We start from the raw sequence: 27,833 nt of genomic DNA on the forward strand, positions 1-27,833 counted from the left end.
GAGACAGAGAAGCAGTTTCAGCGACAGGTTACTATCGATGCAATGCTCCTCAGACAGGATGAAGAGGTCAATACTCCCCAATGCCATTAGGCTTTACAATTCAACCGCCAGGACTTAAGAACTTTTTAAAAGCTATTATTAATGCTTTTTGAGATAGTGATTTAGATGCATATCATATTTTTTACTGAGTTAAGTATTGCATGTAATTAGTTTTGCTGCAACAAGTGTATGGGACATTGGAAAAAAAAAGTTGAATTTCCCCATGGGGATGAATAAAGTATCTATCTATCTATCTATCTATCTATCTATCTATCTATTCATAATGGCTGGGGTCACCCACATTATAAAGATACTGCACAGAGGCCATGGCAAGCCACTTCTGTAGAAAAAGTTACCAAGGACAATCATGGTCAAGACCATGATCGCCTACATCAAACAACAAATGAATGAATGAATGAATGAATGACATTATGCAGCCAATATCAGTGGGAAAATTTCCACCTTCATTTCCACCTTTATCTATAAAGCCAAAGTTCCCATAAGCTTTTGTGCTGGATTTATCAATTTCCTCTGTTTCCTTCTTGTCACCAGAAACTTGGGAATGTAAGTCCCAGCTCTAAGTTCCTTCTCCATCTTCAACATGATAGTAGTTTATATATTTGTTATTTTTCCTTATTTGTTCAACTTCACACTTCTCTATGTTAAATTTGATTTGTTAAATGCCTGATTATTTCATCACTCTGAGTTCTAAGAAGTCCATTTTTATCCCCTTTTCTGTTTATATTAATCATTGCTGCTAGAGTACTGAATATTTGCACTTAATTGTTATAAAATCGTATGGGGATGGAGAATGAAGTCAAGGGCTTTAGCTCACGGTGATGGAGATGGTCATTATCTGCCCTTGGATAGTTAAAATGTGACTTGCCATTCATCAGCCCAGGGCACTGCTTGCTTTGTTATCTGAGAAGCTGTACACTAAGCATTGATGTCCAACTTTAAAGTACATTTGTAAGTAATTCTAATTAAAAGATTCAATAGCAAAAAACACCAAGAAAAGATTCTTGGTGTTTTTTATTCACAAAGTATTAACACCTAACCACTGACTCTTGATTGTCTGCTTCAATCCAGACAGATTGGTGGTAGTCTTCAAGCTTTTGTAAGAGCTCAAGTGTTTTGTAAGAGCTGGATGCATCCCTTTTCTGCAATAGGTCTCCAGAAAGTTATCTTCATGCTTTAGACTGAAAGGATGAAGCAACAGAAACCATTGATTGTCAGTCCGCTGTCCTCTCCACCCAACTGGCAGCCAGACTTTTAAATCTGATGCTGCCCAAGGGAGCAGGCATAGCAGTCCACACTTGCTGTCTCAGAAGTGATGAAGGAAGAAAAGGGTGAGATTCAGCTAAACAGCAGATATTGCGGAAGTGTAAATCTATAATGCAACAGAAACCTCTATAAATACTCAATGAGTCTGACAGCAACTGTAGAGTAGCAAACAATCTATATCCGAAGTCAATGACAAAGTTTGAAGTAAATTTAGTATCAAAGCACATATATGTCATCACATACAACCCTGAGATTCATATTCTTGCGGGCATACTCAGCAAATCTATAGAATAGTAACTATTACAGGATCAATTAAAGATCAGCCAGAAGACAACAAACTGTACAAAAGCAAATATTAAGCAATTAATAATGAGAACATGAAATAACAAAATAAAGAATCCTTAAATTGAGAACTTTGTTTGCGGGAACATCTCAATGAATGGGCAACAGAGTGTAGTTATTCCCTCTTGTTCAAGAGCCTGATGGCTGTGGGTGGTAACTGTTCTTGACCTGATGATGTGAGTTCTGAGGCTCTTGAGACTTCCACCTGATGGCAGCAGTAAGAAAAGAGCAAGACTTGGCGATGGGGACCTCTGACGATGGTTGCTGCTGTCCTATGACAGCAGTCAATGTGGATGTGCTCATTGTTAGAATGGGAAACATTGTAAGATGGAGAGAATGGGGAGGAAGTGTGGTGAGGAGATGACAAAATCAAGATTGCATTACAATGAAAGTCATGAGATATTTAATAACATGCAGCTATAAAGTAAAAAGTAGCTACATTTTGTAAAAATGAGAAAATACAGAAAGCAACCTTACATTACCCAAGAGATTTGGTAGGAATGCTTAATTTCTGAAATTCATTGTGAGTCTGGAGAGCTGCAAAGTCCCCAGTCTGAAGAAGAGGTAGAGTTACTCACATTAAGCTACATCAGAAATGTATGGGAAGGCAAGAGGAAGTGGGAGCAAAAAGCAATTTGCAGGAGGAACTCAGTAGGTTAAACAGTGCCTGTGAGGAACTGTCAATAATTTGGATAATCCTGATGCAGAGTTTCAACCCAAAAGTCTGGTATTGGAGAGGATCTAGAGAAGGTTTACGAGAATGATACGGGGAATGAAATGGTTAACGTGCAAGGAGCATTTGATGATTTTGGGGCTGCACTCACTGGAGTTTAGAAGAATATGAAGGGGGAGGAAACATTATCTCATTGAACACACTAGAATAATTGAAATGCTTAGATAAGGTGGAGATGGAAATGGTGTTTCCTTTTGTGGGCGAATCTAGGACCAGGGAGAATTGCCTCAGAATAAAGAGATGTCCCTTTAGAACAGAGATGAGGAAAGAATTCCTTTAGGAATTAATTGCCACAGACAGCTGTGGAGGCCAAGTCATTAGGTGTATTGAAAGCAGAGATTGAGAAGTTGCTTAGTAAGGGCATCAAAAGTCATAAGGAGAAAGCAGGAGCATGGGGTTGTGACGAAAAGTAAATCTGCCTTAATGGAATGGCGGAGTACACTTCATAGGCCGAATGGCATTAGGGTTAGGGTTAATATGCCAGCGATATTAAACCTGATTCTGTTATGTTCAGGTGCTGACTTTTTGGTGAGAGATTAAATCAAGTCCCTCTCGCAGCTACAAATAAATAATCTTAAGGCACTACTCCATAAAAGAACAAGGGAGTTTTCTCAGATATCCCTCCACCATAATTAATGAAACAAATGACTGGGGTACATTAAATCAATTAGCTGCTGCTTCCTGCACCATTATTGTGCCTATGCTTTCAGAATATGTCATTGGATGCAGAGTATCTTCAGACAGGATGCAGAATATCTTCAGACGTTTTGAAAGTATATGTCATCCCCACGTGAACATGTTTTTTTTTGACTGTTAACCTCAAGAAATATTGCATAAATTTCAGCCTTGTTAGCAATTAAATCCAAGTTTACCATCAAGTGCCTTTCTAACTGAAGATGCATATTTATCTTCATAATTTCATGCAGAACTAAATTGGTTACATGTTCTGTACAGGCTATGCTTGAAACTTTTGAGTCACTACATCTTGCAGGTCTAACTAACTCACTATATCAGTCTTGGCAATGTGTTGATACAATTCACGTTATCATTTGAAATAGCAGCATTCATTTTAGAATGGAAAGAATTGTTTCAATCAGCATCTTTGAATGGTGAACTGAAGTGAGTTGTTAGAAGGTATTTAGTTCGGATTTTGTTGAAGTAGATTGAACATCGAAGATTTTTAAAATTGCATGAAAAAGATATTTTAAGTGGTATCCTTTTAAGTTTTATTTTCCTAACTTTCTCCAGATGCTCTGGTTTCCTCCTGCATCCCAAAGATGGTGGCATTAATTGATAGATTAATTCTTCTTCTTCTTCTTCTTCTTCTTCAGCCTTTAGCTCCCAGTGGAGCATAGCCATCAATGATCTCCTGTCTCCATCATCCTCCAAATTCAATAGTATGGTTGGAGTTATCAATGCCTCTACAATCCATTGCATCCAATGTACAAGGGATTGGCCTATATAGCTTCACCAGAGCCCTGTTGGTTGGCCTTATCTGTTTGCACCTCTCACGATGGGGACGAAGGGTTCGACTTTGAGAGCCAATAGATTAATTGGCCACAATCAATTTCCTTTAGTCTGGAGGTGAGTCGTAAAATTCTAAGGGCAATTCATGGGAGTGTGGGAGAATGAAATGGGATTAGTGCAGGGTTCATAAATTGATGCATGATATTCAGTACATATTTGATATGCTGAAGGTCCTGTTTCTGTGCTGCATAACACAATGACACTTTAATTCTATGTATTGTGAGCATTGACTATTCTGAATGTACCTTCACTTTAACTGTTTTATTGGTTTTATTGAAACTGTTTGACATATTTGTGGGAATTACATCAATGATTTTGAAATATTGCAAAATAACAAAGGAAACACTTGGAGTACCAGCTTATCTTTAAAATAGCTTTAATTTCATTAAATGCACAACAATAAAAAAGATTAGTTGTTGCTTTAAAAGTTTTAAGTTCATCTGTATACAAATGCAATACTGATTCATGTGACTACTGGCTGAAAACATCAGGTTGCTGACTTTTTAAGTTGCATAGGACACAATACAGTTTAAAATTCCACCCTGAATGAATATGCTTACAGTGACTGAGCCAAGCAGCAGCTTGCATAACCATGACATGCAGTTATTGTCAGTTACCATGTCGAGGGAGCTACACTTCATTTAAGGAAAGGGAGCTTGATCGGCCAAACGCATGACAAAGAAATGGTGTAATGGGCCAAAGACCTGTATGCTTTTCTCTTGCTCTCTTGAGAGTCCGAGGAAACAAAAATGCATGATCATCATTTAGATATGAACTTGTGCAACCCATTTCAGTGAAGACTTGCAAAATCCAGTTTATAAGTAAATTCTGCCAAACACAAAGGCAAAATAAATATTAAGAATATATGGCCATTACTGGAGAACTGCATTCCATTCACTCATGTACAGTTATTCGTTGATTAAAAATCTTCACTACAATGCCATTGACTCTTTGAGGTATGTTGCCATGATTTACAAATAATTACTATTTCACTACCTTATTTTGCACTGCTTTTATATATATATATGTATGTATGTATATAGATAGATAGACATGTAAATTTAAATAAGTAGTACAAAATAAATGAGAAAGGTAGTGTTCACGGGTTTAATGCCCATTCAAAAATCTGATGGCAGAGGGGAAGAAGCGGTTCCTGAATCTCTGATTATGTGCCTCTGAGTATATCCCTCCTCCCTGATGGCAGGAATGAGAAGTGGGTATGTCCTCAGTGATGGGGGTCCTTCATGATAGATGCTGCCTTTTTGAGTCATCTCTCCTTGAAGATATCCTGGATGCGGTGGAGGCTAGAACTTGATTCACGCCTGCATTTTCAACCTGCAAACTGTTTAGGTAACAAACTGATCATAGACCTACAGCTCAGCCATAAGGTGGGGCCAGCCATTGTTCTGTTTGAGACATGGCACATATTCCTAATAAAGCTACTACAGCAATACCTGGGTGAGTACAGATATTTTTGTCAGTGCAATGCCTGTCTTCCTACTTCCTACTACCCACTTTATGAAAGGCATAGATAGGGTAGAGAGGGGAAACTTCTCCTCATAGCAGAGGTGTTTAAAATGAGAGAACATACAGTAGGTTTAAGGTAAAGGATAAAGTATTTAAAGGGATCTGAGAAAATTTTTCTCATACAAGAGGTGGTTGCAATTTGGAATATACTGTCTCAGGGGTGATGGAGGTAGAGTCTCTGAAAACACTTAAGAAATATCCAGAAGATGTGTGTTTGATGTCGGCAGATGGGGCCTGTATGTATCCATGAGTCAATGACATAGAGAAATGTTCCCCTATTGTATTTGCATTTTATTTAAATCATCTACTTTCATCAAGATAGTTTTATATTTAGGAGACCAGCATGTAAAAGTGAAGTTTAAGTGTTTAATGAAACAAGCTTTAATTACCTCAGCAAGTTTCATTAGGCGTGACAAAAAAGCTTGAGATTTCTTTGATAGGTGAAATCACAGGTTGAGGAGACACCACACACATCATAATTTTACGTAATTTTATGTCAAATTCATGGAGAACGGAAGAAACAGCATTTAGTGTACACTTATCATCAAATACAAATGAGCAATAGCCCTGCAGTAGCGTGAGAATTCCAAGCTTATTTCCATGATCTTCTGCCCTGGGAGCCATTCCCAAGAGACCACTTTCAGGCATGTTTGCATTATAACAGTGAAACCATTTGAATTTTGGAGCCATAGATCTCCATCCACCTAGCCATTAGAAACAGGTACCCTCCCAACCACCCCTAGAATAAAGAGAAAGAAGCTCCCTTGATGAAGTCACGTCTCAACATACTTCTGAGGAACAAAGTTACAAACTTTCACACTTCTGCAGAAGGCCACTCCTACAGCAGCAAAAATGAGTCAAATATTCATGAAAGCGTATTATGAGGCATTATTCATGGACCATTCATTTGCTAAAAGATAAACTTTTGATGTTACAATCTACCTCCCTATTTGCTCTTTATATGACTGCACTGTGCTTCCTCTGTAACTGTGACATTATATGCTTCATTCTGTTTACCTTTCTATTACCTTGCTGTACTTATGTATGGAATGATCTGCTGGATGTCACGCCACCATGTGACAATAATAAGCCAATATCAGTACTTGTATCCTACTGCATAAGCACGTTCTGGCCTCTGCTCATGAGTGGAGAGCTGCATTGACATTTCTGTGCATGTGCAGAGTTCAGTTCAGCTGCAGCAACCAGGCCATTGATAATGTTCCATCTCTTTTTCACCCAGAGAGTTGTGGATCTGTGGAATGCTCTGCCTCAGAAGGCAGTGTAGGCCAATTCTCTGGATGCTTTCAAGATAGAGTTAGATAGTGCTCTTAAAGATAGTGGAGTCAAGGGATATGGGGAGAAGGCAGGAATAGGGTACTGATTATGGATGATCAGCCATGATCACAGTGAATGGCGGTGCTGGCTCAAAGGGTTGAATGGCCTACTCCTGCACCTATTGTCTATTGTCTATTGTGAAGTGCTCTCAATCATGTAGTGCAACAGAATTTCTGAGCCGTATCATGTACTATGATCAGAAATCAGATTTATGTATATAAATGCAGCAAGTCATAATCTGGCATGAATCTCCTAAAATTGTCACTTGATTTTGTTTGAGTTGCAATGCTGAATACCCTTCTGAACCTTCGAGCCACGTTGCCCAGCAATCTCTACCCCCCACCACTACTTAATCCTAGCCTAATTACGGGACAATTTACAATGATCAATTAACCAACCGACTGCTACGGTCTTTGCACTGCGGGAGAAAACCGGAGCACTTGAAGGAAATCCACGTGGTCACAGGAAGAACATACAGACTTCTTACAAGCAGTGGCGAGAATTGAACCCATGTCACGGGTACTGTAAAGCGTTGTACTAACCACTACACTACCATATATCAGTTGAGGTGGGAAGCAAGATTGTGGTAACAAATTTTTGCTTTAAACTTATGTGAACGCCAATGACAATAATCTTGCCAGAAGTTGAGAGAAGGAGAGAGTAACACAAATATAGAAACTGATTGAGATTTTATTATATCACCCAGTAATTACTATAGTCATCTTGACTCCACTGGAAGATGGTGATTTGCTCAAAAGTGGGACCCATCTTAAAAAATAGTTGATAGCACTTTATAATAGAGCTGCCAGACTTATCTTAATATCCAGCAATTTTGCCCATCTTTGTGAAATGCTGCAGACTTAATTGTTTTTGTCCTGCTGGTAAGATTACCAGCTGTAGTTATGTGTACTTACAGATTCAGAAATAAAATATGCCACCCACTTAACTGACAAGCTTACTGACACACCATTAGTGTGTACATGTGGCATTCGTCTGACTTACCAGGTAAATTATTACCCACCCACCAATGTTATCAAGACTAAGCAGCCCCTCATTGACATGACTGAAGATTCCCTACTGCAAATTAAGTTCAATGTCTTCCGTAATGATAGCAATTGACAGGAGGAAGTGCTGCACTGTCAGCGATGGTGTCCTTTGGAACAGATAGTAAATTAGAGTCTTGTCTGCACCCTCAGGTGGTTGAAAATGATCCCATGATGCTACTTCAAAGAAAACAAGGGAGATGTCTCAGGCTCTTAGCCAATATTCATCCTAGTCATTATCTCTTGCTGTAGCAAGAAATTTCAATGAATAACTTATTTGGCTGCACTACAATTGTGGTTACACTTCAAAAGTATTTTGCTTGCTGGGGAAGAAGTCTTTGTAGCACCCTCTGACTGTGAAAGGTATCAGGCTGGAGGAGTTATTCAGCATGGTGAAAGATTTGTTAAGCAAACTGTGTGCCATTGTTCTGAGAGGTCAGTCACTGCAAAGTTTGATCATCTTCACAGTTGAGGAGCAGAATCAGCCATCTAAAATTCAACCCCTGATTATTAGCATGTGACTGACAGTATAGTAGAATCATGGCACAGTGTCTGCCCTCCAAAACTAATCCTGCTGAGGACACTGGGCTGGACAGAGAGTGCTGGTGATTTTCGGTATATTCACCATAAATATTGTGCTAGCATTAGCACAGATCTTGTTCACATCTGTGCTAGCATTAGTGCAGATTCCACTGTGCTCATAATCAATACCTCACATCATGGAGTCACAGTGTAGAAACAGAATCTTAGCCATTGAGTCCATACCAGCAATCAAACAGCCTTTTGCACTAATCTTACATTACTCTGAGTTCATTCTCACTACATTCCCACCAATCCACCCAGCATACAATACCTACACCAAAAACACATGTAACGCTTACGTGACAGGCTGGTATATGTCTAGGGGGAAAATTCCAGCCACTCGCCAACCCCGCCTCCCGTATACGCAGCTGCTATGGAAAACAAGTTAACGCAGCGTCGCACACATAATATCAAGCTCACACCAGATACAGTTATAGAATATACTTTAAGGATTTTACTAAAACTGTGATTACTAACGATACAGTATATATGAAGGAAAAGAAAATAAAGAAAAAGGTGCCAAACTTATCAGAGTTCAGTCAATTTAGTGCACATTGTTGGAGCTCAACCATTGAACCGTTCGACCCATCTTCGCTCTCCTCCGACCTCCACGACCTCGCACCTGGGACCACTCGAAGTGGTCAACCGAGCAGTAAGGCACACGTCCACCTTCTTAGGCGCCTTCTTCCCCGACTCTCGAAAAGATCGCAAAATCCCTGCTCCAAGACCACAAGAAAAAAAATGACATCCAACCCCATTGATTAACAAATGAATACAATCCCTGTTATCAGCAATTCTAAATCTAAACAGGCTGTGAGAAGCTTCGAGAATGCTCTGCCAGACAACACTCTCTCACCAGTTAGCATAACAAAGAACCAGTTTTACTTTTTAACAAACAAAGAAGCCATTTTGATTAACATACGCAGTACACACAAGAGAATCTACAGATGCTGGAAATCCGGAGTAACACATACAAGATGCTGGAGTAACTCAGCAGGTCAGGCAGCATCTGTGGAAAGCAATAAAGAGTTGACATTACAGGCTGAGTCTCTTCATCAGGACTGGAAAGGAAGGGTGAAGAAGCCAGAAAAGAAGGTGTGGGAGGGGGAGAAGAAGGAGAACAAGCTGGAAGATGATAGATGAAGTCAGGTGGATGGGGGAGGGGGGAATGAAGTGAGAAACTGAGAGGTGATAGGTGGGAAAGGTAAAAGGCTGAAGAAGGAGGAATCTGATAGGACAGGAGTGTGGACATGGGAGAAAGAGAAGGAGGAGCAGCATCAGGCGAGGTCATAGCCAGGTAAGGGGAAGAAAAAAGTTAAGGGGGTGGGAGCCAGAGTGGCAAATAGAAGAAGAGGTAAGGGGGAGGGAGAAAATGTATAAAATATTAATACCATGATATATCACAGCATTAACATATCAAAGGATCTGTCTTGGAACCATCAACTAAGTGCTGTCGCAAAGAAGGTGCAAAAGATCCTCTACATCCTTAGAAGTGTGTGTAGATATTTCCCGTCACCAGAAACATTGACAAATTTCTATAGATACACAGTGGAGAGTATCCTGATGTATCATGGCCTGATACGGAAACACCAATACCCAGGAACAGAAAGGCTACAGGAAGTGATGTATACAGTCCAGTCTATCACAGATAAAACTTCCTCATTAGTGAGTTCATTTATAAGGTGCACTGCCACACAAGAAAAAACAACCATCATCAAAGACCTCCATCATCCAGGCCATGCCCTCTTCTTTCTATTGCCATTGGAAAGGAGATACAGAAGCCTAAGGTCCCACACCACTAGGTTTAGGAAGAGATATTACTATCATCAGGCTCCTGAACCAGTGTGGATACTTCCAATCACTGCTACTCTGAACTGTTTCTACAACCTACAGACTCACTTCCAAGGATACTTCACACCTCATGCTGTCAATAATTTTTTTATTTGTACAGTTTGTTTTCTTTTGCACATGGTTTGTTAATCAGTCTTTTTATGTATAGTTCTTCAGAAACTGTATTGCATTTCATTTTCCTGTAAATTCCTGAAATAGAATGAAACTCGAAGCTTTATTTGGTAACATATACACACGTTGATGTTAAATTGAACTTGAACTTTGAACTCACTGCTCAGGCTTTGTGAGTGGAATATAAGGGATAAAGCTGACCAGCACAAGGTGATCCATCATGTAATCTCCCTGGCAGCTGGCATTGATCCTGGGGATATTCTGGGTCTGACCATCCTCTACATGAATATTTAAGAGAGTCAAATTTCTTTTAGATCCACTGCAGCTTGATGTTCTTATTTGGAGCTGGAATGCTAATATAAGTGCTGTCAATAACAATCTGTGTCATCAAGGGCCTTATAGTGCTTGTGAATCGTGTGTCCGTGCTACCTGCTTCTGCGAATGCAACATGGATATGAGTGAGCCTCCAGCAGCAGCCTGCAATGATCCGTAGGCAAAAACTGGAGAGGAACAATATCTTATACAGCCTTTGGCACCATGTCTAAGCAGAGAAATTAGTCAAAAACTGTGGCTACCATATATGGCTGATTCCTGTCTCTCTATCTTTGGAGAATTTATGTCTACGTTGAACCATTATTGAATGCAAATGGGGTGTCAGCTGCCTGAAGATCCCAGCTGTCTTGCTCCCATCTAGAAGATCCACCTAGTTCTTCAGACTGTTGCTCTAGTTGAGGTCCCTCACTTCTCTTCATGCTGGATCAAGTAACCGGTTCCACTGTGTGATACAAAGGAGATTGTAAGTTCATCCCTAAGCTCTCATTTCGACCATAAACTGCTGGTACAGTACACAGTAAAAATGAAACAACATTCCTCCAGGACCCTGGTGCTACATGAAACAACACAAAACTAAACTAGATTATGTGAGACAGCACAAGGCTACACTAGACTACGTAAAACAACATAAAAACTGCACTAGACTACAGACCTGCACAGGACTACATAAAGTGCACAAAACAGTGCAGGGCAGTACAATAATTAATAAACAAGGCAATAGGCTCAGTAGAGGACAAATTACAATATAATAATAAATGATGTAAATGTCAGTCTAGACTCTGAGTATTGAGGGGTCTGATGGCTTGGAGGAAGAAACTGTTGCATAGTCTGGTCGTGAGAGCCCTGTAGCAAGAATAATGTTTACCTGCACTCTAGTGAATAAAAACAGCTCTTTTTTTATGAGAGAAGGAATACTTTATAATTAATTCCTATAACTTAATTGTATAGAAAAGGTATAGAAAATATTATTGTTTGTTTACATAACTCATTACAGGTTACATGTAAAACAGAGTAAAACAATTACAGTACTTCAAAGTTCAAAGTAAATTGATTATCCAAGTACATATCTGTCACCATATACAACCCTGAGATTCATTTTCCTGTGGGTATTCACAGTATATGCAAAGTAATACAATAGAATCAATGAAAAACTGCACACAAGATGGACAAACAACCAGTGTGCGACAAAAGGCTATGCAAATACAAAAAGAAAGAAAAACAAATAAAATAATAATAAAAACAGCTCTCTTTTACCAATTCAGCTCCGGTCACTGGAGAGAATGCAGAGATAGTTCATTCTCTTTTGATTAATACTTTTCGTAAGTTATTCCAGCACAGCCCAATGTGACACCAAAGCACTGGAGCATAGAAATTACCTACCCTGCGTGCTCTGTTGTGGAACTACTATTCACTCACCACTGTGCTATCCGGTTTTCCCAGTAACATGAGTCACACTAAAAGTTTGCAAAAGTTTGCGCTCATGTTAAGCAAGAGAGTGTGAAGTCAATTGGTACTCATTGCATTGGGAAACTGGCACTCTGCAATCAAATATCATGCCCCACAGTCCAGAATGTTCAGCAGCCATAGATGGAAAGGTGTAAAGACAACATCAAGAGCAAAACATCTGACTCAGATTCTGAACTATTATCACCGACTTAGCAAAGTATAGTGCAAGGGCAATAAATTATATTAAATTACAAAAATAAATAAGTACTAAAAAATAAAAAGAGTAATGCCGTGATTTGACGTTCATGGGTTCATGGAACATTCAGAAATCTGGTGGCGGAGGGTAAGAAACTGTTCCAGAATCTTTGAGTGTCGGTCTTCTCCTCCTCAACTGTAGCAATGAGAAAAGGGCACTTCCCATACGGGTGAGGGTCAACAGTGTGCATTCCACTTTCTTGAGGTGCTGCTTCTTGAAGATGTCCATGGATGGAGCTGTCTGTCTACAAAGCTCTGCAACTTCTTGCAACCCTGTGCAGCTGGAGCCTCCATACCAGGTTCTGATGGAAATTGGTTAGAATGGGAAGTTTTTGTTAAAATGGGATATTTTGCCCTCACAAATAAAATGTTTTTTTTTAAACTGTGAGGAAATTATTGTACTTACAGCTGAAAATTATCCGGTACTTCCATTTATCTTCATTATAAATTTAAAGGAATTGCTTGGGAGTCTTTAATAGCTGCTTGGCCATCCTGACACAGACTCACTAATTAGTGTAACTTGCTCTGCTGAAAGTATTACTCTACATTTTGCATTATGAATTACGTTAGAACTATGCTCCCTCATCAGCATTCTCCCTGCAAAAGGTAGTTTCCCATTTTTTTTCTAGTAAGCAGCTGCAAGTTATTCCACTTCATAATTCCAGGTCATTTGGACCAATGTATCACTATGACAGGTGGTCCAGGTAAAATGAGCTAACTCAGCATAGAGCGGTGATTGAAGCTTAGATCTATGCATGGATCAGCTTCTTACTGGGTAAATTTGCCCAGTCAGACAGTGCTTTAGAATGCTAAAAAAGGAATGCAACATGTTTTATCCTGTAAAGCATCTCCATAAAAATGTGGTTATTTGAGGGCAACATATGTAGTTTAATACTACTACTGTTTGTCTCTGATAGCATCCTTTCATATTTATACAACATGGAGGACATTAAATAAATTGAGACTGTAACAGCTCTCAGAGCATTCCTTTCAGTCCTATTCTCCAATTTCTTTCCCTGTCAATCCACACATTTGCATTAACTCCCCTCCCCCAACCCACAGGGCATACCTGACGAAACATCCTTTTAGCATGCTGCTAACATATTGTAACCAATTTGCATTGACAAATGCATTTTTCAAAGAGAAAGAATGGCATTTATTGCTTGTGGTTACAATGCATCTAAATTCTAGTAAATGTGCACATTCTATTGACTCTGCACATTGCCTTTGATCCTTAATCCTGAAACTTCAATTAGAAATCACGGCTCCAGACAGCTCCAATGTAGACAAGTTGCATATTGGTATGCAGTTCTCATAACATAGCAATAAATGCATTAATCAAATCTTAGCATTTAGCATCTTTCTGCCATTCCAACAGTCACAATATAATGCGATTCAATATATATTGGATTTTGTGAGCAAATAATTGAAGATAAATGCCGTGTCTTCCTGCCTTGATTTTGGTTCAGATCATCTTTGCCATCTTCTGAATGTGGTGCTGGATTATGACCATGACCTGATGAATCTGATTTGTACTAGTCATTGTCAGTGTTTGACAGTAGGGAGGAAAACAATGCAGAATAAGATTCAGGTTCCAAAAAGTTCTGATGTTGGAGCCTTAAAGATTAAACTGGAAAAGGGGAAACCTGGTTTCAATTAACTAGCATTTAGAGTCATTGAATCACACAGCACATAAACAGGCCCTTAATCCCATTGAGTCTGCAGTAACCATCATGAATTTATATTAGTCAAGCTATTTTTAATTTTCTTCCCATATTCTCGTCATTTTCCCTAAGCCACTACCACTCAAGTAATTTACCAGGAGTAATTTGCAGTGGCCAGTTTTCTGAACAACCTGACCATTTTTGTGACTTGGGAGGAAAGCGATGCCCCCAGAGGAATCCACTCATACAGTGGTGAAAGCCAAGATTGAATCTGGATTGCTGGAGGCAAAGGCTCTACTAGGTGCAATGCTGTGCAAAACATCCACTCAAGCCATTATGCAGAGTTATATATATTTTAGAGCAACTTCCCTCTTTTTCTATTTTCACTATCTATCCCGTGCTGGATAGAGAAAGCAAAGTGCCGTTCCCAACATCTTTTATTTTAAGTAAGCTGCTTTTTATTTCATTATTGCCTGTTCTGTATTTATTCACTCATTCTGATTATGGATTTGTTTAGTGGTCTGGGAATAAAGCAAATAATCTGCCTCTATAGCTTATTCCAGAAGTCCAGATATCTGGCATGTACAGTAAGGCTGCCACTGAATGTAAATTAGAAAGAGTTTCTGACAAAGAGAGCGGAGTTTCATTCTTGCAGATAACTATGAAATATTAAAATTGGAAAGTGCATTCCCACTGTTAAACTGATGACTGATGACAGGACAACCAACCCTCTTCATTTAATTGCTGATAGACTTTTTTTTTCCTTTTTGTTAGTCGTACTTTGCAAATCAATTAGGACAATCCTACCCATATAAGATAAGAAATATTGATAGAGATATTCACCTTGGGAAGTATTATTCTGGCCAATAAACTCTTCTCCGTCTTCCAGCCGGATACAGCTAACCATTATAACTGATGTTTGAATGATGAATTCTGCCATCTTCATCAGGTGAAGATGAAAATTGTAATGTATGGATCTATTTCTTTTAGAGCAATGACACCCGCCTCCCCTTAGCACTATGTCTAAGCACTGTTGTCTATGTATGCGCGTTGTTCTCGCTCTCTCTCTTGCTGCAATGTGAATGCACTAGTCAAAGCCATCTCCCACATGCCTACTTTTATTTAATTGATACATAGTTTTGCACAGACACAACAAATTGTTGATGAGTACGAACCTGAATGTTGGAGAATATCACCAGCTGCACAGACAGTAACGGGACAAAGCATCGAGAATTAAACAGCACGAGAAGGCTATCACAAACACTAACAAAGGAATGCACAAGATACAGTGAAAGATGTGCTGAATTTAAAGTGAAAATAACAGGGCAATGACTTCATTTGGGAATGTGATGAATTTGATAACAATAATGAAGGCTGGGAGCTGTATATTGAGAGGGTTGAATTGTATTGCAACACGAAAAATGTGGAGGAGCAAAAGAAAGCCCCTGCACTTCTTAGCTTAATGGGCCCAAGAACATATGGTCTCTTACAGAACCTAGTAACCCTTCCACTGGCAGCTCGTTCTACCCTCTCATGACATGAAGAAGTTGCCCCTCATGTTCCCCTTAAACATTTCCCCATTCACCCTTAATCCATGACCTCTGATTTTTGTCCCACCCAACCTGAGTGGAAAAAGCCTGCTTGCATTTACCCTATCTATCCCCCTCATAATTTTCTATATACCTCCATCAAATCTCCACAATCTTCTACATTTCAAGGAATAAAGACCTAACCTATTCAATCTTTCCTTATAACTCAGGTCCTCCAGTCCCAGCAACATCCTTGTAAATTTTCTCTGTACCCTTCCAATCTTATTTACACAAATCTTTTGCTTTGTGAAGTTCTGAAATTATGCTTTGGCTTTGTAGTAACGTACGTTATAGTTTCATAATGTTATAGTCAGTTAATTTAAGTTAAATAAACACTGGTCAGATAGTTTATTGTCTTTCATTCTCAACCAAGGTCAAACTGTGGGCATCAAAATGTTGCATTGTTGTCTGTCACATTTTTCAAGTTTACCACTGAACCACAACTGACTTTGCAATTCTAGTGGAACCATAACACTGTCAAAAGAAAGAAGCTGAGAATTGCTCATATGTCCCAACCACAATCCTTTCATTAACCTATCACCAAAAATAAATTCACTAAAGTCACTAGAAGCAGTTCAGCGCAGTACTTGTAAGGGTCAACACCATGGCTGAAACTGCAGCAGGAGAGGCTGAATTCATACCAGGCTGAGGCACAGAGGGACGAGGCCTCCTGTATGCACCATCTTGTAGGCAAATGTGCAGTCACTCGAAAAGAAGATTGATGGATGATCTCAGGACAAGACTACTGTGTCAGAGGCAAATGAGGCAGATCTCAATTGTTTGGTGCACTGAAACTTGGTTAACTGCAAATACTCCGAATGCAGCTCTACAACCAGAAGTTTTAATGATTTTCAGAATGGATTGAACCACGAACTCTGGTAAGGAAAAAAGCAGTAGCGTGTGCTTTTCAGTCAATTCTCGTTGGTGCACGGACATTGGGGTTATGTCGACTTCTTGTTCCCCTGACTTAGAACACCTAACGATTAAATGCAGACCATTCTATTTGCCTCAGGAGTTCTCATCTGATCCTGACCACAGTTTACATATCACAAGTGCCTGATTATAAGCAAGCACTGGCCAAACTGCACAATGTTGTCTGCAAGTAAGAAACAGCCCATGCCAACGCATTTCAAATTATAGTTGGTGATTTTAAACAGGCCTGTTTGAAGAAAACCTTGCCCAGTTCTCACCAGCGTGTAACCTGTTGCACCAGATGTTCTAACACACTAGACCACTGCTACACCATGATAAGGAATGCCTGTCGTTCCTTCATGTGACCAAGTCGGATCACTTGGCTGTACTCCTACTACCTGCATATAGACAGATCCTAAAATTCAAGGCTCCAGAGATCAAGACAACTAAGAGGTGTTCGTAGGAGGCAGAGGAATGATTAGAGGATTGCCTTGCGTCTGTGGACTGAGCCATGTTCAACAGCTCATCTGAGGACCTGAATGACTACACCAGGGTCATAACAGACTTCATTAAAGTAGCTGTCGATGACTGTGTGCTCATAAAATCACTCAGGGTTTGCTCCAATCAAAAGCCCTGGATGAACAATGAAATCCAGAATTTGCTGAGAGCCAGCTCAGAGACACTGAAGTCTGGAGATCACAGATGCTTCAAGATATATAGGTATGATCTCTGGAAAGCCTTCTCATGGACAAAATAGAGATTCGAGACTAGACTGGAATCAATGAGGGTGCTCAACAGCTGTAGCAGGGTTTGAATGCCATAACCTCCAACAGAGATAAATCCTGTGACATAGGGGACAAAGGAGAGCTTCACTTCCAGGTGAGCTCAATGCATTCTATGTCTCCTTTGACCACCAGAACAGGGAGGAACCATCGTGCACTCCCATGTTGCCCGATGATCCTTTGGTCTCAGTATCTGAAGTTGATGGGCAGGCTGCCTTTAAGAGCATGAATCCAAGTAATGCATCCGGTCCAGAGTACATGGCCAAGTACTGAAGATCTGTGCTGACAAACAGCTGGTGTATTCACAGATATCTTCAACCTCTCACTCTGGCAGTATGTCGTACTCACCTGCTCCAGGCATCTTCAATCATACCAGTGCTCAGGAAGAGTGTGATACCTGTCTCAATGACAATCGCCCAGTGGCACTTACATCCACAGTGATGAAGTGTTTTGAGAGGCTGGTGTTAAAGCATATTCAGCTCCTGTCTGAGTGGCAACTTGGATCTACTCCAATTTGCCTACCGAAGCAACAGGTCTACAGCAGATGCCATCTCATTGGCTCTTCACACAACCCTGGAGTATCTGGAAAGCAAAGATACATACATCAGGATGCTCTTTGTTGACTGCAGCTCAGCATTTAATACCATCATCCCCTCAAAACTAATCAGTAAACTCCAAGTCCTGGTCCTCAATACCCTCTTGTGCAATTGGATCCTGGATTTCCTCATTTGTAGACCACAGTCAGTTCAGATTGGAAAAAATATCTCCATCAGAACAGGAGCACCGCAGGGATGCATGCTTAGCTCCCTGCTCTACCCACTTTACTCCTATGACTGTGTGGCTAAGTTCAGCTCCAGCATCATATACTGTTTGGGATGTATTGAAGGTGGTGATGGATAAGCATACAGAATGGAGTCCAAAAATGTGGCTGAGTGGTGTAATAACAACAACTTTGCACTAAATGTCAATAAGATCAAGGAACTGATTGTAGATATCATGTTGCCAGTAATCGTCGGAGGATCAGAGGTGGAGAGGGTCAGTAACTTTAAATTCCACTACCTGTCCTGGACCCATCATATAAATATAATTGTGAAGAAAGCATAACATTGTCTCTACTTCCTCAGGAGTCTGTGGAGATTCAGAATGTCACCAAAAACCTTGTCAAACTTCTGTAGATGTGTGGCAGAATATGTGCTAAGTGGTAGCATTATGGCCTGGTATGGGAACACTAAAGCACTTGAGTGGAAAATCCTACAAAGTGTTGTGGATTTGGCCCAGTACATCACAGGTAAAACCCTCCCAACCATTGAGCACATCTATATAAAATGTTGCCATAGAAGAGCAGCAACCATCATCAAAGATTCTCACCACTCACACCATGCATTTTTCTCACTGCTACCATCAGGTAGAAGTTACAACTGCTTCAGGACCTGCACCAATAGGTTCAAGAACCATCAGGATCACGAACAAATCAGAAAAACTACACTTATTCTACCTCTGGTGTTTCCACAACTAATGATCTCACTTCAGGGACTCTTTATCTTGTTATTTTATGCTCATTATTTATTGCTTTTTTTATATTTGCATTTGCACAATTTGTTGTCCATTGATCCTGTTTACAGTTACTGTTCAATAGATAGATTTGCTAAGTATGCCCACAGAAAAAGAATCTCTGGGTTGCATGTGGTGACATGTATGGACTCTGATAATTAACTTTACTTTCAACTGATGAAATTCATCAGCTTGCTATTTGTGCGACTATTCCTGTATACATTGGAAGGTAGAGGAGATTCACCAAAGTGTTTAGTTATGGAGAGAAATCAGTTTGGCTATGGAGAGAAATATGTTTGTTTTCCTGAATCAAAGGAGACTGAGGGGTGACCTTGCAGAAAGTATATAAGATTATAAGACCATAAGTTAAAGGAGTAGAAGTCGGCCATTCGGCCCATCGAGTCTGCTCCACCATTTCATCATGAGCTGATCCAATCTCCCCTTTAGTCCCATTCCCCCGCCTTCTCACCATAACCTTTGATGCCCTGACTACTCAGATACCTATCAATACACCCAATGACTTGGCCTCCACTGCTGCCCGTGGCAACAAATTCCATAGATTCACCACCCTCTGGCTAAAAAAAATTTTTTGCATCTCTGTTCTGAATGGGCGCCCTGCAATCCTCAAGTCATGTCCTCTCGTAGTAGACTCCTCCACCACAGGAAACAACTTTGCCACATCCACTCTGTCCATGCCTTTCAACATTCTAAATGTGTCTATGAGGTCCCCCCTCATTCTTCTAAACTCCAAGGGGTACAGTCCAAGAGCAGTCAAACGCTCCTCATATGTTAACCCGCTCATTCCTGGAATCATTCTAGTGAATCTTCTCTGAACCCTCTCCAATGTCAGCACATCCTTTCTTAAATAAGGAGCCCAAAACTGCACACAGTTATGAGATGTATCCATAGAGTAGTCAAAAGTGTCTCGACTGGTAGGGGTGACAAAACCAAAAAGGCATAAGTTTAAGGTGAGAAGAAGGTATTTAACACCATCTGAAAAGTTACTTCCCCCAGGCAGTTAATCTGATCAACCATTCTAGTTAGCCCACCTACCCCATTCTGTGTATCACCTCAGTCACCGCTCTGCACAGTAAACACTGTGAACCACTTTTTGTAATGTTGCTTATATTGTAAACACAGTACTGTGCAAAAGCCTTAAGCATATACATATATAGCTGGGGTGCCAAAAACATTTGCACCGCACTGTGTTTGTCAATGTGAGGTGCAGGGCGAGTTTGTGAATATGGCAGGAGCAAAGCACGTTCAGAATGGTGAGGGTGGATTGCGGCAGGAGGGGTGTGATGAGGCAGTTGGCTGAGAAGGAGCATCAGGGACTGGGGGGGGGGGGAGGCGGGGGTGCAGACACACCCTTCCCTGAGACACAGGGCAAGGTCATTTGATTCCAAGCAATTGGCTTATTGACCATTACAGAAGGTCTCTGCAGTGCTTCCTGCTCCCTCCCCTCTCTCTTCCCCCTTTCCCAAACATGATTCCCCTCTCCCTGCCCACTTCCCACTCTCAGTCCACAATAGAGACCCATATCAGAATCAGGTTTATCATCACTCATATATGTCATGAAATTTGTTTATTTTTTCAGTCGTAGCAGTACAGAGCAATGCATGAAATTACTACAGTACTATGCAAAAGTCTTAGACTCCTTGGATATATCTATATCTATCCATCTGTGTGTGTGTGTGTATATATATCACAGTACTGTACATGCTAGCATATATGTATTCATGCACATTTTGTTCCATATCCTTACTTTAACCTCTAACATTATTTTATATATATATTTAATTAGTCTTTTAATTGTTGAATATTGCTGTTTTTTGTTGCGTGTTGTGCCAACACCCCACATCAAAGTTCTGGTACAATACATGTAAATGTCTATGGCAAATAAAGTTAGTCCCTACTTTGTGATCCATGAAGTGGATCTGGTTTTTTTTTTAACATGGAGAATGGTATCTGAAAAAAATGTGCCAGACAGGTTGTGGAATCAGATACAATTACTATGTTTAAGAGGCATTTAGAGAGGCAGTTAAATAGGAAAAATGTTGTGGAAAAATGTCAGCAAGGTTGTGGTGGCCCACTTCTGTGCTGGATGGCACTTTGACTCCTGGTTGCCAGCTTGACCACTGTTAATGTACTTCTAAGTAACACCATATGTATATGAAGCACTGTTTCACCATGTCTCCGAGAGATGAAAATTAATCTCTGGAATCCACTACCCTGGAGATTGCGGAGATGAGATTATTTGGGATATTTAAAGGGGAAGTAGATCAATTTTGAAAGGTTGAGGGGCTGAGGGCCTACTCCTGCTCCAATGTTCTAATAAAATCTAAGTCTTTAAATAAAATTGTTGGAGGTAAAAAAAAAACAATCGAGTATTATGTAATGTATATTACTTAATGATGTTGTACAGGCTGTTTCCTTGAAAAGAAAATCCATCTGCTGTCCTATTTTGCTAAGCAGAAGTGAAGTGAGCTGAGCAGAACACACCTCCATCAGCACTTATTGATTCCTGGGAATTGAGACCACAACTTGTGACCTTGAATGAATGCTCAATTTGCATTATCTGATATGCATATGCATTCCATTTCCAGCTCCACTTAAAGTCAAACCTAAAGCAGAAGTCTTGCTGCTGACTGTCTGCTTGTGGTAATATTTCTTCCTGGAGTCAAACAGATTTCCTTAGTTCAGAAGCTGACTTTGCAACTATTCCTCACTCCTTACCGAGGTGTGCTTTCATGAGAGCAGAAATACTTTCTTCCCATAACGTACAATTCCTTTGAACTCTGTGGATACTTTGACAATAGAAAGTCCAGCATCACTGTTGATCTTGAATCATATTTTGCAGTTTAGTATCATCTAAGATTACAATCTTGGACATGTTTTGTCTTTTTTAAATATGCATTGTGGAAATGTCATACATAATCTTTAGGTCTACTAATATCTTTAAAAGGCATTTTTCAGTGCTTAGCTGGATTTTGCATTGCGGGTGACCATCATGCCTTGTAGATTATGCAGCTCAAGTCATAACATCAAGAGCAAAATTATAAACCATAGAAAACTACAAGATAATCATTTCAATCCTGAACCCAGGTTTGAACAATTGAATCAGAAGTGAGGTGAGTCAAAAATATCCCGAGTTGAGTATATATAGGTGATCCTAATATTTATAGAAAAGAGGAATGCTGTTATATATAAATATATTATTATCTACCTACCTCCTTGACATATGCTTCAATTCCTATTATCCATTTAACAACTTTTGCTAGAGATTCCATAATTTATCCTGCCACTGATAGATAAGTCAGTAATTCTCATGATCCTTTTTCACTTTCTTAAATGGTGGGGGCAGATTTGCTGTCTTCCACTGTACAGTTACCATTCTAGAATTCTAAATTCTGGATTCTCTTGTTTATCTGCAGGTTTTTTTTTTTATATCCTATAAGGCACACACCAAGTAATTGCTTAATTCCTCTGCCTTGACCTTATTTATTTATTTATCACTATTTTTAATCTTCCTTTTTTTGGCCTGTAAACGGACCTTGCAAAATGGTTTTTTTTTGTGTTTCTCACTAGTCTATTCCCACATTCTACCTTTCCTTTCTTTATGAATGTTTTGGTGATCCTTTTCTGAGAGGTAAATTGAAAATTCAGTATACCTACATTCAACAGAGCTACTGAAAGATTTAATTCAAAAATTTAACCTGACCAGATGTTGGGAAGTCAGATTCTGCAAACTGTGATTGAGTTTAAATCTTGACTGCATATAGTCAGCCGTCCAATGCACTAATCAAACAGCCTTTGCAATCCACTATCAATCATTACATAGTGTTACCACTAAAAGTAGGCAAATATGAACAGGAAATAATTGAAAAGACAGAAGAACAGGTTTGCAGCCCACCCAAACACTTAGGGAAATGTTTCTTGACAACCGCCTTGAAAGGGCATTTCTGAATCACAGGAACAACAAAAGAAAAGGATGTTCAGCAGGTTGTAAAGCAATAGTAAGATCATGTGGGAGCTAAATTGAATGACATTTTGAAATGGGTAGAGGGTTCTTTCATAAGGGATTCTGTATGCAGGCTACTGAACAAGGCTGATGGATGCATTTTTTATTCACTTTCACAAACTAGACAGTGCTGGCAAAGTCAGCATTAATTACCCAATCTGAAGTGCCCTTGAGAAGGTGGTAGTGAACTGCTTTCTTGAACCACTGGAGTTCTTCTGCTGAAACTGCTCCGACGGTGCTAAGCGTGGGATTCCGGGAATAAGAACAGTAATAATAATGGTCTAACAATCTAATTTCCAAGTTGGAATGGTGCATGCCCTGTAGGTGGTTCTTTTTTCAGTAGACATTTGTGTGATTTGTTTTTTTTTATTGACATGCATTGCAGAACAATACCTTCTGGCCTTTCAAGCCATGCCAGCCAAAGATCCCCTGATTTAATCCTAGCCTAATTATGGGACAATTTACAATGACCAATTAACCTACCAACCGGTACATCTTTGAACTGAGGGAGGAAACCAAAGCAAGAAGAGGAAACCCATGCAGTCACGGGGAGGCGGTACAAACTCCTTACAGGTAGTGGCAGAAATTGAACCTCGGGTCACTGGTACTGTAAAGCATTATGCTAACCACTACGCTACCATTATGCCCTTGTGCGCAGGGGGGTGGGTGTGATTTACATTTTTCTTTGAACAGTTCCACGGTTTTCTTTGTTTCCTGGCTGTGTGTGGGGAAGACAAATCTCAAAGTTGTATACTGCACACATACTTTACTAATAAATGTACTTTGAATCCTTGTGTCTATTACCCTGCTTTTTTGCCTTTGGTGAAAGAGGCTGCAGATTTGGTTGGTATTTAAGAACAGCAGCGAATTTTCTCCATGATATACTTTGCAGCTGCTGTGGGCGGTAAACAGTGGATGCATCAACAAACAAGTGAGTTGATCTGTCCTGGATGGTGTCAAGCTTTCTGAGAGATGTTAGAGCTGCCCTCATCCAGCCAGGTGAAAATGATATATTTGGTGCATTGATATGCGAATTGAAACAATTTGGTACAGGGTTTCCCATGGAAGCAGACGTGAAGGTCAGCTTTGCTTCCTCACTGTAAATGCAGTCATAATGCACAGTCTGCAACAGGAACACATACACCAGCACCCAATGTCTCAATGCTGAAGAGGGAACTCAGTCTATATAGTTTAAGGTTGACATGTTAACACTGAAACAGAGACCACAGTGTACTAGTTGCACAACCCACTTTGCAGGGCCTTTCTGAATTCCAGCAATCCATGCTCTGAAGGAGTACTGACCTGACAACTTCTCCTCTCCGGACAAGCTCCAAGGATCTTGGATCATGTGCCTGCTGTCAGGAAGAGAGCACTTATTCTTTCAGCCAGCCAGCATGAACTACTCCTGCCCACGCCAAGATGTCACAGCTTGCAGTTGGGCACTCCAACCCCTAAGGCACTTGAGGTTGTCCTCCAAGGCCAGCTCAGCTCCACTGGCGGTCTTCCATCAGCCTTGCTGTAGCCGCCAGATCTTAACATCACTGGGGTAGATAACAGGGACCATGGGAAGCCATAACAAGATGATTTAGTTTTTGCATGCAAATACCATGCTTCTATTTAACTTTCACTTAAGAAATATTGCAGAAGTACTTCCATTTCTGTCAGATGATGATGCTGAAAAACTAATTCATAGCTTTATATCAAATAGACTAGATTACTGCAACATACTTTTTACTGCCCTTCCAAAGCAATCTATTGACAAACATCAACTCATTCAGAATACAGTTGCTAGGCTTCTTAAAAAAACAGGATGAGGGAGCATATCACTCCCATCCTAGCTGCTCTCCATTGGCTTCCTGTACATTTCAGAATTCATTTTAAAGTTCTCTTACTTGTTTTTAAAGTTCTCAATGGTTTGGGACCAGAATTCTTCACAGAATCTCTTTTGTTTTATGATTCTGCTCGAGCTCTCAGTTCTTCTTCTGCCAGTCTCTTAAATTTAAACAATCTCCCTCGGAAGGTAATTTGCAGGTCAGCTTTTTTGAACTACTCTCCTAAACTGTAGAACATAATACCTAAAGCTGAAAGGAAAGCAGACTTAGTTGACACTTGTTAACACCAACTCAAAAGCTATTTATTTAACCTTGCTCCTAACATCTTTTGTCTTTTATTTTAATGTGTGCAGTTTATCCCACTGTAAAGCATTTTGAACGACATCGTTTGTATGAAAAATGCTCTATAAGTAGGTTGCTATTATTATGAATTTGATTTTAAATATACACTGGTGATGTTTTTTGGATTTGCATTGTGGGCAAAAGAATCGTGATGGTCAGTGTGCAAAGGAAGGCAAGGTTATTCTTAAGTGAACAATTGGTTGTGTGCTTAGAGATAATGCACTGGAGGAGACTGTCTTCTTTTTTCTTCAACATCACCTTTACACTTTCTGACCTTCTCTTCAACATTTGCTGTGAGCTCTGAGCAAGTTCTCGTGCTTCTTGAGCTGCTTCATTGAGTTTTTGACACAGACCATCAAATGACTCACCTTGCTGAGTATGGCAGAACTGCTGAGGTCCAAGAGATCGGAAGTGTTTGGTTTATAAGGCATTAACTTTGGATTCATAGTAGACACACAGTTACCAGAACAATCAACCATGTCAGCTTTAAATGATCCTTAATGACCTGTAATCACCAGTTTGGGTCTGTTGGCCCAGTGGATTCCCACAACAGAGACTTTGTGGCTTCTGCCAGGAAATGACCTGTATCTTTCTCTACATATGGTTGCTTATCCGTTGACTGTCGAGGGATGAGAACCTCATTCAGTCCCTAAGGAGGCCACATAAACACTTTTCCTACTAGTGTCTAAACTAGAATTAAATGTTCTTTGTTGAACAGAGAAACTCAAAAACGTACTGGATAGCAAACAGTAAAGTATTGAAGGTATTTCAAGCTCCATTCCAGGAAGACCATAAAGGTTTCAGTGCACAGTCATGCTGCAGCTATAATTAATGTAATCTTTGCATTGCTCTGAGGTTGTAGTCGTAACCACAGAATACAGTAGATATAACCGAGAATATCCCGTTAAAGAGCAAGAATCATACACAATAGCTCTTTGTGGAATATATCTGAAAGCACTGAAATTCTGTTTTGTTGTGTAGTGCTTTTATCCACCACATAATCTCTGACAAGCTCTCACATGGAAGGAATGGTCTAGAAGGCAAGATCGTATCGGATCCAAGGTAAGCTAACCAACTAGATACATAATTGGCTTGGTGGAAGGAGTCAGATGATGGTGGTGGAGTCTATTTTCCCCCCCAGATTTAAGGCCTGTGACTAAGGGTGCACCACAGGATTCGATGCAGTTATCAGGCAATTTGGAAAGGAATGGAGGTGGTATAATTAGTAAGTTTACTGATGACAGCAAAATTGATGGTGCGGTGGGCAGTGAAGAAGGTTATTTCACATTATAATAGAAACCACATCAGTGCTTCGCAATGTGGGCAAAATCGCCCCCTGCGGTAGTGGGAGTTTTTAAAGTGGTGATAAAGATAAAGGGGGCATTGAAGGACACTCAGTAGCAAGGGGGGCAGCTGAGGTTTACAGGCATAATATAAGAAATGAATTGCTTATTATAAGCATTTGATACTCAGTGCCTCAAAATTGATTACAGCAGTCACATAATCATCTCATTGCTTGCTAACCCACCATTCTCTTAGGCTTTGCTCAAAGCGAGTTATCGTTGTTGAAAAGCGATGTGACCCTTCTGTATTTGGCATATCATGTGAAATATGGACTGATGAAATTGTGTATTTCCAGACTGAACCACACATTATTGTCATTCACTACTGTAGTACAGTGTTAGATAGTGTTAATTCCTGTGAATTAGGGTATGACATTCAAATGGGTAAAGTTCAGAACCTGCCATTTTGAATGGTCTTGACCAGTATTCTCTAGCCCACAGCCCAACCAAGATAATACTGCCTCTACTTATGTACAGTACCTTCAGGGAGAGGGTCAGGTTTTGCCTCACCTATGATGATGTCATAACTTTACCCTTTATTGATCATAATGCTTGAGGTTGGACTTAGCAATAGGTGAATGACCGCAATGATTAATCCATAACAAAAATGACAGAAACAGTCCAAATGAAAAAGAAGTGTAGACATTATAATTTACACTATTTGAAATATAGATTTACACCAACACCAAGCAACCAACAGCAGCCAATTTATCAGATGTGTGAAAAGCCTTTTTTTCAAATGAGTCAATGAAACCACCTTGAACATTTGAAGAGAATACATTCTGATAAAGCAAACAAGAACTTGGCTTATTTTCAGTCATTCATGCAGAAACAGACAACACTTCAAAAGATGTTTGCCAGCACTTCACAACAAAAATAGTCATCGTTTCTGTGCTTCATACAACATTTTGTTGCGCATTGCTAAATCTGGAAAGTCCCATGCACTTGGAGAAGAGCTGACTTTGCCAAGAGTAAAGGAGGTTCTGAGTATGGTTTTGCATTAGTCACCAGACAAAATAATTAAGGTCATTGTGCTCAGTAATAATTTTGTTCAAAGGCAAATAGATGAAATGTCAGAGATTGTGGAAGACATATTGTGCAACATACACAGGACAACAGAATTTCCCCTGCAGTTGGATAAGTCAACTTTGCCGAGCAACAAAGCATGGTTCAAGAGTTGTTAGTTGTAAGGAAACTTGAAACAGATATGAAGCAGGATTTAACCTTTTGGGTTGTTGAGCAATTTTTCAAAGCCATAGACATTCCACTTACCAACAATTCTTCTTTGTGCAGCAGAAGGGGCACCATCAATGACAGGATGCCACCGTGGCGTTATGACTTTCCTGAAAAAAGCTGTACCTAACATATTTGCCATTCACTGTGTAATTC

Source organism: Hemitrygon akajei, chromosome 7, assembly GCF_048418815.1.
Source record: "Hemitrygon akajei chromosome 7, sHemAka1.3, whole genome shotgun sequence".
In the NCBI taxonomy this organism is placed as follows: Eukaryota; Metazoa; Chordata; class Chondrichthyes; order Myliobatiformes; family Dasyatidae; genus Hemitrygon; species Hemitrygon akajei.